Source organism: Sturnira hondurensis, unplaced genomic scaffold (assembly GCF_014824575.4).
Source record: "Sturnira hondurensis isolate 20B ecotype Veracruz unplaced genomic scaffold, ASM1482457v3 Scaffold0022215, whole genome shotgun sequence".
In the NCBI taxonomy this organism is placed as follows: Eukaryota; Metazoa; Chordata; class Mammalia; order Chiroptera; family Phyllostomidae; genus Sturnira; species Sturnira hondurensis.
Window position 1 is genome coordinate 13,488,721 of NW_028094846.1, and position 15,592 is coordinate 13,504,312.

At 38.9% G+C, this 15,592-nt stretch overlaps 1 protein-coding gene across 2 annotated transcripts in view; it reads left to right on the forward strand.

Annotated features, from left to right (window-relative positions):
- HMCN1 (hemicentin 1) overlaps nucleotides 1-15,592 on the forward strand; it is a 411,512-nt gene that overhangs the window by 115,036 nt on the left and 280,884 nt on the right. The window lies entirely within an intron of this gene.

Below are 15,592 nucleotides of genomic sequence, written 5' to 3' on the forward strand. Positions count from 1 at the left end.
TGGCAGGTCACTGTAGTGTAAAAGTTTCTTTTCTTGGAAGAAACTGGTTTAGAGAGGGTTGTGGCTTGAGTCCATGCTGTGTCCACAGTAGCCATTCAGAAATGCCCAGTTGGGCGGGGTCGGACAACTGCAGGGGAAGCCAAGGGCAGTTATTTGTACGAACATTTGCATGAGAGTTTGGGAGCCTGGGAAGGAAAGAGCAGGAGAAGAATACAGAGCTCTCTCAGGAACCAGGTTTCCTGTCCCATCCCACAGACTGTGCTTGACCCCAAAGAGGGAAAGGCCGCTGGTTGAAGTTTCCATCTGCAATTGAGCAGAAACCTGCAGCAAAGCCAGTATTCCCTGCACATAGTAGGGCATGAGGGAGGAAGAGCGTCATTCTCGCCTGAGGCAGAGAGGGCACCACCCAGTTGGGGTGCTGTGAGGCTCTGGGTTGGCGGTGGTGTTCAGCACACACGGATGGGACGTTGGTGCCAGCAGAGGATGCCAGGGTGGTTCCCAGCAGAAGGTACTAGAGAAGAGAAACAGCGAAAAGAGACATGCTGGCACCCAGGGCATTCGGAAAGACAGTTGTTTGAATCTGTTTGTGAGTGGTCAGGCACAGTGTAGATAAGTGGGTGAAACTGTGAGAGAAAACCACAGGAATGACCAGGGCCCTGGGGCTAGAAAATAGCATGGTATGTCCTGTGAATGCAGCTCCATTTATATCCATATACCCAGGGAGACAGACTTATGCAAAACTGCAAGTATTATTGCCTTAGATAGAGAAAATATGCCCTACAGAGAGGTACTTTATTAAGTAAGTGCCTCAGTGCATAATTTTTATAGTCCTGATAATTTTTCACAATTTCCAAAGAATTTACAGGAATAACAACTTATAAAAATATGGCATATGTTGCATGAAATTTTACAGGTACAGATATATAAGAGAAATTTAACCTACCAGTGTGTTAGTAGTATTTCTCTCCCAGATCATTAATTTATATTTTGATCTTTAAACATAGCTTAAGCAGAATAGGACTAGAAAGAAGCATTACTAAAATTGTCCAGTTTTATAAAAACGGAGTTTGATACAAACAAGAATGGGCCTTTAATTTCTCCGTCAATCCTAACGGACTCCAACCCCCTTGCCAATTGGTTCAGGAAAGATCATCTCGTCTACTTTGGCCCACTGAGAGGCAAAGGGAATTGAGCTCAGAGTATCTTGGACAAGTTCTCTTCTTCCAGCTATTGTCCTGTGTGGGTGTGATTCCCACATCTGACACAGGCATCCTCATGCATGTCTGACATCAAACACAGACAAGTGGGGGGATGGAAAGCTAAGAAAATCCAAAATCTTTGGATTAAGTCAGCCTTCAAAGCCGTCCTACTGCTAAGTCTCCAGAATTAAGGAGATAAATGACCTTTTTGCTAAAGCCCATTAGAGTTGAGTATTCAGTTACCTAAAGATACATGCATCCTAACTGATAAAAAATTTGTATTTCTTTGTGACATGGTCTCTTTAAGCCCCAGTTGCCTTGTTTGTAAAATGGGGATACTAGAATTATCCATTCCAGAGAGTTCTCCTAATATTAAATGAAAATGCATGTAAAATGTTCCACATGTGGACTGGTGCTGAGTAAGTGCCTAATAAATGGTCACGGTGTCGTTACCGTCCTTGGAATGTTGGTGTTTTGCTTTCAAAGGGGGGGATGTTGGTCACTATGTTTGTTAGAAACCAAATGGCTAGTTGCTACTGGAAAATAAATTTGAGTGGGAGAGTCTAGGAAGAGGCTGGAGCGAGGTTTCTTTTTACTGGGGTGTGAGGAAAAGATACTGTGAAGGGTTCCCTGGACCTGTATAAGCTGTCACTGCTCCTTACAGCGAGCCATCATGGTGGAAGAGGTCGCCAACAAAAGGCAGAGTCAGCGTGACAGTGTGAACATTTTATCTACAAAACGTTCAGTTTGTTATTTAGCCATTTTTCTTTTCTCATTGTTCCAAAATTTGCCTATTATATGCACATTAGAAAGTCTGGGGGAACTGAATGTGACAGAGATATTTGTACATTTAATGGATACAAATTCAGGGAAGCCACACACATTCTGGGTCCTTTCATTTTACTCACGAGCTATTTTTCATCTGCTGTGTCGGAAGGAAACTGTAGAGTATTATGCTTTTTCCCTCTTAACATGGTTCATCAGTCCCCTAACCTAGTGAGGTATATATTTATGTCAACTCTCTTGAGCTAACTTAAAGTTTTTTCCATCTGTTGTTTTTTTTCTGTTTTAAAATAACGATTAAGTAGAAGATTTAGGTGTCTTTCATCTCTATGTAACATAAAAGGGAAACTAAAGGAAAGACATTAGTTGGCCAAGTGTGAGCTGTCTATAAATCATTGTATAGTGTTACATTTTAGGATTACAAGTTAAGACACATCTCAAAGAAGTACTTAAACAATTCCCTTTTGAAGATGAAAAAGGAACGAAATAGTCTTACTCCTCCATTCTTTGTAAGCTGGGTGTTGTCAATGGTTTTAATTAATGCTTCCTTTTGTATAAGAGAAATCCAAGTTTGGAATCTCAAAGTTACGCACAGATGTTATATTCTTGGGTCAAGGAGGCTCACCAAAAGATCCACCTTTGGCTAACCCTTCATCCCGTTTCATATTCTGGCGCCTCCCACTTCCTCCCATCTAACTGGAAGGTGAGAGGCCACGGAGCCCTGTCAAGGCATTCCATAAGGGGCAGTATCCCAGGGCTTAGAGCCTGGTGGGGAAAGGTAGAGAATGAACCTGGAGAGACAAAATGAAGATATCAACGCCAGTGGTGCTGCGAAGAAGTTAGGACTCCAGACTCTGGGACCGTGGCTCACATTCCAGCCCTGTGACCTTAGACGGGTCCCTTGGTTTTCTGTGTCAGTATCCTCATCTGTAAAATGGGGAGAATGATGGTACCTACTTCATGTGGCAGTTGTGTTTCGAATGTATCAATAATATGAGCTGCTATCATTTTTATTTCGTGGCACATGCTAATCAAAAATATTCCAGCTACATTTTTAGATTTTTTTTCTTAAAACGAGGAGATACATATTTATTGTCCGCCTATGGTGAGAATGCTAAAATGGGAAACTAGGGCTTTAGAATGAGGGAGACCTGGGTTTGAATGACCTCTTCGTCGTTAGCTGGTTGAACAACTTTGCTTAACTTTATTCAACTTCTCTGAGACTATTGCTATATGTGAAAAACGGCCTATTCATGAACTCATAGGATGGTTGTGAAGATGAAATAGAATAAGGAATACATATATGGTCAGCTGAATAGAGTTCCAGGAGAATGGAAATCACCCAGCCTGGAGTTTCTTAGGACAGGAATGCCTCATCTGCCGAAGATATTTCTTTGTTGATAATGGGTCCTATGAAATGCTGAGAAGGAGAGGGGTATTTTGGCGAGCCCCCCACTCCTTCAGAAAAAAATGCTAAAGGGAGAGTGGACTTAGAACCACTGAAGACTGTTGTAAGACTCTCAAACTTGTACAACCCCCCCGCATTTGTCTTTTTCCTTATTTTGATCGCAATAAAACAACTAAAAAGCAAAAGGGTTGGCCTGCTTATTTTGAGATAATGATCAGTAATGATCAGAGTAGTATAGGTAACCCTTACAGAATGCTGATTATGTTTCAGGCAGTATGCTGAGGGCTTTCCTTTAATTCACAGGCTTACAGGCAATAGATAATTTTTTACAGAATAAACTGGTTTTTTCCCTCCCTAAACAAATGGACACATAATGGCCCATGGCTTCATTTAATCGCATTGCTATAGAGAACTAAGAACAATAATGACATCGTGTGAGTCCTGGAGCGTGCACATGTAGCTGCAGCCCATGTGAAGTGAGGAAAGTAGACTGAGTCCTGGGGGCCCTGCAGGAGGAGGAGGGAAGTGTCAGGGCCTGGGAAGCATCTTGCAGCGAGCAATAGACAGGGCCATGGAGTTCTTTGGGAGGAAGGCTTAGCAAGCGGACCTCTCTGCTCTCCGCCGTGTGCGACAGGAGTGCAGGCAAAGATGAAGAAAGCATCTTTATTTTTCTCCACTGAGGAATTCCAGTGGCCAAGGGAGACTTGAAGTCACTAGAGATTTCCAAGGAAGTGGCGGAACCCCAGGGAAATGGAGTGACCGTCATGCAATCAATCTGTGAAAAATACTAACAGCCTAGCGACAGAAAGCCCCATGGCTTAGAGATCACGGGATGTATGTCTCTTGTTAGTTTCAGACCCCTTTTTCATTGGCGTCAGTACTGCTGTTAGAAAAACTGTAAGCGTTGCTGGAGTGTGAATTCGGCAGTTTCTTCCTGCTTTTTTGGCTAAGCACCCCTTGTGGCTAGAGTTAGAACTGAGAGTTTCCTGCACATGGGCTTTTGAACAGTGGACGCTTGGAAATGGCTTTGAACCGCTGGTGCTTTGAAATGAGGCATCTGCCGTTTGGTTTTCCCTTATTCTGAGTTTCACTCCAGACGTCATTTCAAAAACATAACCTTGCTCCTGACCTTGGAAAGAAGTAGAAACCGGTGTTTCTTCTGAAAATTTGTAAATGTATCAGAGACCGTTATTACCTCGTAGAAGGTTACAGGAAACGTGCGAAAACAACGTGTAAATATTTCCACTTATTCCTTCTTCAAATCACCAAATTCAATAATGAAAGTGGAGAGCTCGGAGCTCCGATTTTACAGTATTAGGAATGCCTCTCCATCCTCAAACACACCAAACACACCTCAAAACACACTGCCCTTTGTTCTGATGGATTCTTTCTCTGCATTATGCTAAGAATGATATTATCCTCACGCATGCGTTGTGGGAGCTCCAGTCACACTGTTACCTTATCATCTCAGGGCACCTGGAAGTGCTTTCTAGGTCCGTATTGTGGTTAAAGGAAGCCATGTGCACGTCATGTTTCCATTTGTTTAGGAAAAAAAAACCATAACATCCCTGGTTGTTTAAAAATTATTCATTACTCGATTTTTCAAAATGACCCTTGCGGTGTACAAAGTACATACTATTCTTTGCAAGTGAAGAAAAAAAAAAAAAACCAAGATGGCTCTTCTCAGCAGAAACTCGTGTAGACGGAGGACATGAGCGTCGAGCAGAGCCCCAGCAGTACGAAGCAGTGGTGAGCGGGCATGCGCTGTTTAAAGAGATAAGCGCTGGAAGAAGACTGGGAACGCTCCTCTTCCGTTTTGTGCTTTCATGTGTCAGCTCTGGGGACTGTTAGATGTGGTGGTTAGGAACTGTGGCAGCGCATTCTGTGAACGTGGGAGGAGACATATCTGTGAAACAAAACTCACTGCCCGTGACATGCAAGTTTGAGTGCAAAAGTGTTGCCCCACGGTCCTTCGTAAGACCGTCCTAATGTGTGACCCCTGGTGTTACTTGTTTTCCAAGTTCAGAAAGCAGATGCATGCTACTCACTAAAGCTGCTTCCTAAAAAATACCAAAAAATGCAGAGAGAAAGGAGAAAGAAGCGTATATAAATGACTGAAAGAGTATTTCTTAAAAGAAACGTCATTTAAGAGCAAATGTTAGCCAATAGGCTACATGCATTCAACGGGACAAAAAGAAAGAGAAAAGTAGATACACTTGTTTACTTGGCTGACTGTCTTTGGATTCGAAGCTGAAGAAAAATACTGACTTTGACTAGGAGAGGTCAGCTTTAACGGAGTCAATCCAATACTTGCGTAGCTAACTTGGGTTTACACGTGTCTTACCTATCAAAAACAGAGCAGTGTCCATCTCAACCTGGCACTGGCTTGAGAGAGACTATCTAGTCCTCACATTGAGAGAGCTGGGTCTTTATTTTTCCTGGAGTTGTGGTGGAAACGAAAGATTTGAATTGAGAGAAAAAATGTCCCAAATGTTGGGTAATTAAAACCGAAACAACTATTTTACCGCTGAAGTCACTGACCATGATCCCTTGAAGAGTTAGCCCATCGGGAACCACAAACAAGAAAACATGAAGAAAATCCTCAGCGTTGAAGCAAATAAAATTTTACTGAGCCATTTTCCCAGAGCAAGAGCATCAACTACTTGGGTGTTTCCTTTCATATTTCTTCTCTTTCAATTTTAAAGAGTCCTTTTCAAGTTTTTGTTTTGTTTGTTTGTTTAGAGAAAGCATATATCTGTGATCCGTTAATAAGCATCTCTCTCACACTCTTTCTCTCTTCACACACACACAGCAGAGTATATGTCTGATCTAATAAAAACTAACACATTTAAAAGGCTATATGCCTATTGTTTCAAAAAAGTGAGTTGTTGTATTTGGCAAAACCTTTAAATTATTGTTAAGAAAGGAGTTATAGTATAATGATCTAATCTAGGAATTAGTAGGGACACATACAGTAAAAATTATTTTGTGTGTGAAAATCAAGTGAGATCGTATGTTCAAAGTATTTTGGAAAAGATCTAATTTTTTTAGAGATTATTTATTTATTTTTAGACAGAGGTAAAGGGAGGAAGACAGAGAAAGAAACATCGATGTGTGGTTGCCTCTTCTGCGCCCCCTACTGGGGACCTGGCCTGCAACCCAGGCATATGTCCTGACTGGGGATTGAACTGGTGACCTTTTGGTTCACAGGACGATGCTCAATCCACTAAGCCACGCCAGCCAGGGCTAAAGGATATAATTTTAAGTCTTGGGGAGAAGAATACTGTAATCTTAGTTTCTTCTTTCTCAAAAGGTTCTTGAATATTTCGTTTTTTGGTCAGTCTGCCCAAGAGATTTGTATGCCCAGGATATCAATGGTCAGTCTTCTGTCTATCACGAAAAGGGGGAAGGGAAAAGGTCTGGTTGCCACACATTTTCCCTAGGTCAAGAGGTGCCTACTGCCAGTATTTTCCTTGAATAATAATAATTTAATAAATTAGCCCAAAGTAATTGGCTGTGCTAAGCCCTAGACATAGAAGAGTTTCTATAATTTTCTTCTTTTGATTACCTACTCAGGAGCCCTGTTATATAAGAAAGAAAAGCTCATACCTCTTGTACTACACACAGTAGAGAAATATGATTTTGAAGTTGCAAGAAAAGATCTGGCTAGTACCTGTGGCAGAAATCACTGTGTCAGTTGAAAGGAGCTTAATGCCACTGGAGAAAGCAATTTGAATTTGTTTTTTGAAAAGTTGTTTAGGGATTTTATACATAAAGAATGAAGAAAACCTGAGGCCGCGTTGTCAGTGTTTCTGTACGACAGGAACCCACGGTCAGCTTTGGAAACAGTGGGCTTGTCTAACGAAGTGGTAAGCAGTGCCATGAATATACTGCATTGCAAATCCCATGCAAAAGCCAAGTATGTATTATGATGTATCCTTATTTGCTTCAACATAATAAAAACATTCATCAAGGACAGTGTAATTTTTACTTCTTATTCTGCAGTAGCAAAGAGGAGATGAAGGAGTTAAGAGTCGAAGTAAGGGAAGTTTTATTTAAGAAATTTCCTTATGACCAGGGGTAAATAAATGGAAACAGAATCTGTGCTTCATATATTTTCCAGGTTTCCTTAAATGTTCCTAGAATGGACCAACTGTAATAGGGTTATAAAAGCAAAATCTTTGAGGGATGGTATGAGCTACTTCTGAGGGTTCCCTTATGACATTTTGGTTATGATTTGGTTTTGTGACAAAGATTACAAATGGCTTTTCTCTTTCTTGCTACTGGCCCCAGAAGAAAAATGTGCTTTAAGGTCATTTACTATATAATTTAAAAAGTTTTAGAGTGAGTGAATGGGTAAAGGTAAAAAAAAAAAACATACTTTAAAAATCCTTACTTATAATTCTCAATAGACACAAATAATTTATTTTAAGAATATTATCGTTGAGTTGTTTTATCACCTTTTTAGATTATAAACTTAGAAAAAGACATGTGGTATCATTAAACCATTTAAAATTTAAATATTAAAATCATTTTAATGGTATTTTTTCTGTTACCATTTAGTCCTCTTACCTCCCCTTCCCACCACAGTCTCCATACTGTTGTCCATGTCCATGAGTCCTTTTTCCTTTTTTGTTCAATCCCTTCCTTATAAATAGGAAGAAAGTCTCCAGGAACTAGGGAACCTCTTTGTGAAAATTTGGCCACTCTTCATTAAAATAACATTTGTTAAATTAACAAAGTAACTTAATAATATAGTGCATAAAACAGTTTTAAACAATAAGTTAATAAAATCAGTAATTAAAGTTATCATTACTTCAAATAATGTTTATTAAAAATACATATCTGATAAGATTGACGTTTTAAAAAATACATTAATGTATTTACATATATATGTGTATTTCTAGAAAAAATAGAAAAGTCATACCCAAATATGTTGATGGTAATACTAAATAATACAATTAGAGGTTATTTTAACGTATTTTCTTTTATGTGTTTTCTTGATTTTTAAAGTGAATATGTGTTCTTTTTAAAGTAAAGAAAACAATGCAGGCATTTTCACTCAACAAAGAAAATTCCAAACACGCCCCACATCTGTATGGGGTGGATTTAGAAGCACAGCCCTGTGCAGTGAGCTCTGGGGATGCGAGGGTGGGTCAATCGCACACAGACCTGATGTCTCAGGATGTCAGGTTTTGGAATCTAGGAGGAGAGAGATCAAGTCTTCCCTATCCAAAAGCAAAATGAAAAGCCAAAGTCCACATTCTAAACTTTGCTTCTTCCTCAAGCATAGGGCTTCTGAGTTCTCAGCTGGGAACTCTGTAACATAAGATCAACTAACAATAGAAAAACAAAAGTTTATAAGCATGTATGGCTCGTGCATATGTGGGAGATTCCCCAGGAAAAAGTTGGTGACTCTTGGAAATGGTTAGAACTTAGGCTTATAGAATACCTCTTAGCTAAGGCCAAAAGAAAGGCATTGGGGAGGCCAGTTTTGGGTCGATGACCGGGACAAGGGTAAGGTTTGTTATGCAGATTTAAGCCAGAGCCTAATCCTGTATCTGCTGTCTCTTAAAATAATTAGCTCAAATGAATCCTTGGGCCACACAGGCACATCCTTCAGAAGCTCTCCCAGACCCGTCCACAGTCTCTTTGATTTGGCCTGTCCGTTAGCCGACGCAGTCTTCTCTGTTTGCACATGCAGTATTCAGGCTGTTCTTGCCGCTGACTATACTTTCTCCTCTGCTTTGGAGTTTCTTCTTTTCCCAATACATAAATCAATATGAAAAGTGGTAGTTTTAGAAAAATAAATATCCAGAGGTATCAGAGAGCTACTAGAAATTTGGCACACAGATTGACTTTATAAAGGGGAGGTGGTACGTGACAAGACTTTTTGCAGTGACATCTAAATTGGCATAGTCCGTTGGAATGGAGAAAGTCAGTGGATCAGCGAGGAATGTGTAACCCTTTACCCTTTTTAATGAAATAATACTGTCTTATGCAATGTATTTAAGTAATAAAGCCACGAATAGGGAAATATTAGCCAAAAGGACCGATTTGATTTGGTAATAATATATGTAAGTTTTTGTCTTTAAAAAATAAATAACTTGTCTTGAATTTCAGTTATTTTTTTGTAATAGAAATGTCACAGGAATAAGTCACTTGATCCTGGATTCCTGGAATTTTTTGTTTTGTTTTTCTACAATATCTTCTATTTTTATGAAAAATGTAGGATAAGACAGTGCTGAATCCATAATTTTAGATAAATGTCATTTATTAGTTCAACCTACAGTATCTAACAGAAGAAAGTTCATTTTCAGATGAGGTTTCCAAGGCAAACACAGTGAGAATAGCCAATTTAAAAACAAAACAAAACAGTTAGTGCTTTCCCCCTAAACTTACCCTGAATATTTTTGCAGCCTCAAAAATAATAAGTCTTTTAGGATTTTTTCATTCCACTCACTCCTTATTACTTTCTCTTTTAAATGGGGTCTGGAAGTCGAAGTCCAGACTTCCATAAGAGAACTGTTCTTTCAGGAATTTCTAACTTAAGCAGATGTACAAGAGACCAGAACGCTAACAGAAAAACTTTCATTAAACACGCGAAGGCTTGTCAGACTCAGTAACTTTTATTTTGAGAAGTTTAAACTTATTTTTATTTTGGGTTAGTGCTTACATGTTACTTTAAAAGGCACATAAACCTACTCTGCTAGAGGTATTGACCATGAAGACTTGCCAAATACGCAATGATTTCTGCAGCCACGGAATGAAGCAAAGGGTCTTGCCCCTTGGAGAGAGAGACCCCATGAGCCGGGATGAGCTTTCCTGAATTAGAAGCTCATTCCCTTCTCTGATGGACACTCCTGGCTTATTATTCCCTAGCTGAAAGGATAATAAGCAAATTAGTACATTTTCCTTGTGGCTGTGTTAAAGAAATGAATCAGTTTTTAAAATTTATAATGTTATTCTTTGATTATGCAGTGAAATGGTTTTAAACTGTGCTCCAGGACACAGCCTAAGAGTACATCAGTGGGTGAATGGACAGAGAAAGTGTGGTATGTGTCATATGTACATACGTACTCTGGAGTATTGCTCAGTCATAAAAAGAATGAAATCTTGCCATTTACAACATGGATTGTGCTTGAGGGCATTGTGTTAAGTGGAATAAATCAGACAGAGAAAGAGAAATATCATATAATCCTATCACTGATATATGGAATCTAAAAATGAAATAAAACAGAAACCAAGTTCATAGATACAGAGAAGAGACTGGTTGTTCAGAACTGGGGGGTGAGGAGTGGGCAACATGGGTGAATGGAGTTGAAAAATACAAACTTCAAGTTATGAAATATACAAGTAATGGGGTGTAATATATGGTGTGGTGACTATACTTAATAATGCCTCTGTTGCATATCTGAAAGTTACAAAAAAGTAGATCTTAAATTTCTCATCTCCAGAGGAAAAAGAATTTGTAACTATATATGGTGATGAATGTAACTGGAATTCTTATAATGAGGATTTCACTATGAAAACAATTGTCATTATGTTGTATATCTGAAACTAATAGAATGAGAAATGTCGATGATACCTTAATTTTTTTTTTTTAAAACTGCTGCCCTGGCTGGTGTGGTTCAGTGGATTGAGTGTGGGCGTGCAAACCAGAGGGTCACTGGTTTGATTCCCAGTCAGGGCACATGCCTGGGTTGCAGGCCAGGTCCCCAGTACCGGGCGTGTAAGAGGCAAGACATACATTCATGTTTCTCTCCCTTTCTTTCTCCCACTCTTCCCCTCTCTCTAAAAATACATAAATAAAATATTTTTTAAATTCTATAAAAAATAAGATTCCCTCTTTATCTTTAACCTTTGGCAAAGACAAAACAAAAAACCCGGCTTCATGATGCCTGTTTGGGGTAGGTGTTAGAGACTTTGAAGATTGGCTTTGCTCCAGCTTCTGCTAGAACATTTCCACCTTGACCTCTGTTCTACATTTCTGACCTCTGACCTCTTTCTGTGTAAGATTTGATTTGACAAAGGGTTCTGTTTAAAGAAACAGAAGCTTGAAGACCATTGATAGGGGTTATTAATTGCCACTGAAAAATAAAATAGTTTGGGATTCATTTAGGTAAAATCACTATTCTGGAAGTCACTGTTTTCTGACTTCAGAAATTAGAATACGAAGGATAATAAAGATAACATTTGGTATCCGGGATTGAATTATGAACTGAAGTCTATTTTACAATTTTTTTCTCTGATGCTAATGCTAGTAGCATCAACCTGAGTCTTCAATGATAAGAAATAATTGTTTATAATGCATTTAACTCTTCAAAGCACAGAAGAAAATCTGTTCTCATGTGGGAAAAAAATCAAGGGCTAAACAAATGTATGTTTCATCTGTATCTGGTGAAGAACATTTACAAAGCTGTCAAAAGGTAGGGTCCTCCTTTTCCAAAGCTCTTTTTAAATCCTTGTGCCCACCTGAGTGAACATTTCCTGTCTTCATTGAACTCTCCTGTTCCTCTTCTCTCTGAAATGGTGCCTGATGGCGAGCTGCAGACAGCAGGGGTGTTGTAAACACTTCCAGCATCTCATTCTACCATGATGTTCAATGACTATTATTTATGAACTATGAGTGAGTGAGTGAATCATAGTACACACACACACACACACACACACACACACACACACACACACACACACACTTTCAGTTTACCTCCTATGAACAAAAAGAAAGCATGCTTTTGGCATATTTATCTTTGTCTTCTTATTGATACTACTAATATGTTCACGTTCTATATACTCACAAAATACTTTTAAGCCAGTATTACTGAGGTAGTTTGCATGGACAAGAAGGCATCCATAGTAAGTGATGAAATTTGACAAATTTCAACACCTGTGTAACCACCACCACAAACATAATACAGAACATTTCTGTCACCTTTCACCCTTCCCTTATGCTCATCCAGGCTATTCTGTCCCTTGTCCTTCAGTCTGTCAGCCACTGATTTGTGTTTTATCACTTGATTAGCTTCGTGTTGGGACAACTGTAGTAGAATGACAGTGAAAGTGATTTAATAAAAACTAAAAAATGCAGTCAGAGTGGTGATTGTCTCAAGAAAGGAGTTAAGAAGTGGTTTCACCCTGTTTTCTAAAAGAAGTTGGATGAGATGGATGTGTAGTTTTTCTTTAAATTTCAACAGTCATTACCACCATAGCCATCTAGGTAAGGCGATTTTACACGGGGAGGTTGTTAATTACGAATCACTTTCTCCAAACATGGCTCATTCAGAGTTTCCATTACTTTTGCATATGCCTTAGAAAATCATCTTTCAAAAACTTTGTCTGTTTCATCTAAGATATTGACTTTATTGAGAAAAAAGGCTTCTGAGAACAGTATTGCCTTATTTTCATTTTACTACCCAGAGGATCAGTGGAGATGGCCCTTTTTTATTTCTGATATGATTATTTATGCACTTTCTTTTGCCTGATCAGTCTAATCAAGTGGCTGTCCCGCTGTAAAATTTATTTCAGGTAAACAGCTTTTGTGTTCATTGATTTATTTCTCTTTCTCTTTTGTCTGGGTGATTGTTTTCTGTCCTTTCTGGTTTTTCTTCTAACTTTGTATTTCATGTACTCTTTTCAGATTTCTGAAGTTAGAAGATTAGATCATTAATTTTCTTTGAGATCTTTTTTTGCTTTTTGATATAGGCGCTTAATGCTATAAATTGTTCTGCGAGCATAGCTTTGGCTGCATTACAGGAACCAGGATTTATTGTGTTTTCATTTTTATTCAGCTTAAAATGCTTTCTACTTCCTTTGTGCTTTTTGCTTTGATCCATGAGTTATTTAGTAGTATGTTGTTTAATTGCCAATTATTTGGAAATTTTCCAGAACTGTTTCTGTAATAGCTATCTAATGTTATGCCATTGCAATAAAGATATGTTTTGTATGACTTTATTTGAAAGTTGTTGCTACTTGTTTCATGGCCAACATAGATCCATGTGCACTTGAAAATGTATCACGTGCATTTTTCTGTTGAGTGGAGTGTTCTGTAAATGTCAGTTAGATACAATTGTTTGTAGTATTTTTCACATATGTATGCTGCTGATTTTGTGCCTACTTCTATCAGTTACCAAGAGAGATGCTAAAATCTACTTGTGTGTTTGTCTGCTTGCCTCTTTAGTTTTGTTAGGTCTTGCTTCATGCATTTTGAGCTTCTGTTACTTCATATAACAGTGTACATAAACCTGTATATTCTCTCTATACTGTTGAGTGTTAGATTTTATCGTGCTCATTTAAAGATTGTTGGACTTTATGGGACAGGAATTTGAGTTACTTCTGGATGTGGTTGATCCTTGGAGGCTTGTTTTTAAGCTCTTCTACAGCAGGTTAAAGTAATGCCTTTATTCTAGGGCTAATTTAGTAAGGGTTGGGGGTTTCTGCTAATTTCACCAGAAATTCAACAAGGTCTCTCCTGTCTGGCTGAAAAGAACTCCCATAATTACTGGTCCTGTGTGATCTCTAGGGATTTTTACCTTATTTATCATGAGTCATTTTTCTTTTGTAGGAAGTGGTCCTGTCCTGTCCTCCAAGGTTTTAACCCACACATGCACAGATTGTCATTTAGACAAAGATGCGAGAGGCCCCCTATGCGGAGACTGGGTCTTTTTGTCTTCAAAGCTCCCTCCTCTCTAGAAATTCTCCCTTAGAATTCTAGTTGCTTCATCCACTTCAAACCTACATCCATGTCTTCTCAACTCAACCTTGATTTCTAGGCTGGAAATCGCCTCCAGCTAGAAATCCTGGGCTCCTCTCCTCTCATTCATTCATCATGTCTTATGGATCATAATCCTTTGCTATTTTTGGATTATGTTTAAAAATAGATAACTTCTCCATTGTCTAGAGCTTTTAGTTGTCTCGGGGGGAGCAATTCCAAATCTGGTACTCCCAGTTGGAACAAAATTGGTTTGAAAGTATGGAAGCAGATTACTATGCCAATCGATCAAATGAACACTGTCTGTTTTGGAAACCAGATAGTGCTTTGGAGACTGTTGGATAGAGGACCAAGGCAGGTCAAATGGGGCAACTAAAAAGAACATGATGCCTCAGAGTTAGTTAGAGTGGGTTTACTTTATTGTGTCCTATAATGATAATTCTGCCAGAAATGGTTTAAAGAATGGCATTTGATGTTTTGAAGGGTTCAAACATTACTGATTTTGCAGAGGAAAAAAATGCGAATTATTCGATGTGAAGTAGTCACATAGGCTAGGTATTAACAGGACACTTAGAATCATAAAATGTTATAAAGTTGAGAATTAATGACTAAGGAATAATATTTCACTGATAAATTTTTAAGAGTGGTTTATAATAATCAATGAAAAGAGCCAGATCAGATGAGCCCTGGTTTCGTATTTTATCTGGTAGTAGTCCTTGTCTGCCAAGAAACTGTGAAGAACTTCAGGAATTCCAGAGGATTGAAAGTTACTGAAGGATTTATGGATTCAGTATATTAGAAAAGGGTATTCATTATTCTTTTTTTAAAACATTTTTTATTTATTTATCTTTAGAGGGGAAGGGAAGGAGAGAGGGAGGGAAAGAAGTATCAATGGATGGTTGCCTCTCATGCATCCCCTGCTAGGACCTGGCCTGCAACCCAGGCATGTGCCCTGACTGGGAATTGAACTGCGATCATCTGGTTCACAGGCCCGTGCTCAATCCACTGAGCTACACCAGCCAGGGCAAGTATTCATTATTCTTAAGAATGAAGATACGTTATTAAATGACTTCATAAATGTGAAGCTAATACACAGAAGATGAAGATAATGTCTTAAATAGAGAAAAGAAAAAATACAAAACAGGAAACGTAGTTTGCTTACATAAAGACATGCAGACATAAAGGTCATGATGACATAGCTTTTGAAAATCATCTCACACCTACCAGCATCTCTCTTGAGAGTTGTAGGCATGATTGAAGCAGCGGACTAGATAATCTGGTTCCACTCCTGTAGGTAAATAGTGAGTCTTGTATTGTTAGCTATGTTTAAAAACACCTTATTTAGCCCTGGCTGGTGTAGCTCAGTGGATTGAGCATGGGCCTGTGAACCACACAATCGTGGTTCGATTCCCAGTCAGGGCACATGCCTGGGTTGCAGGCCAGTTCCCAGGAGGGGACACATGAGAGGCAACTATACATTGATATTTCTCG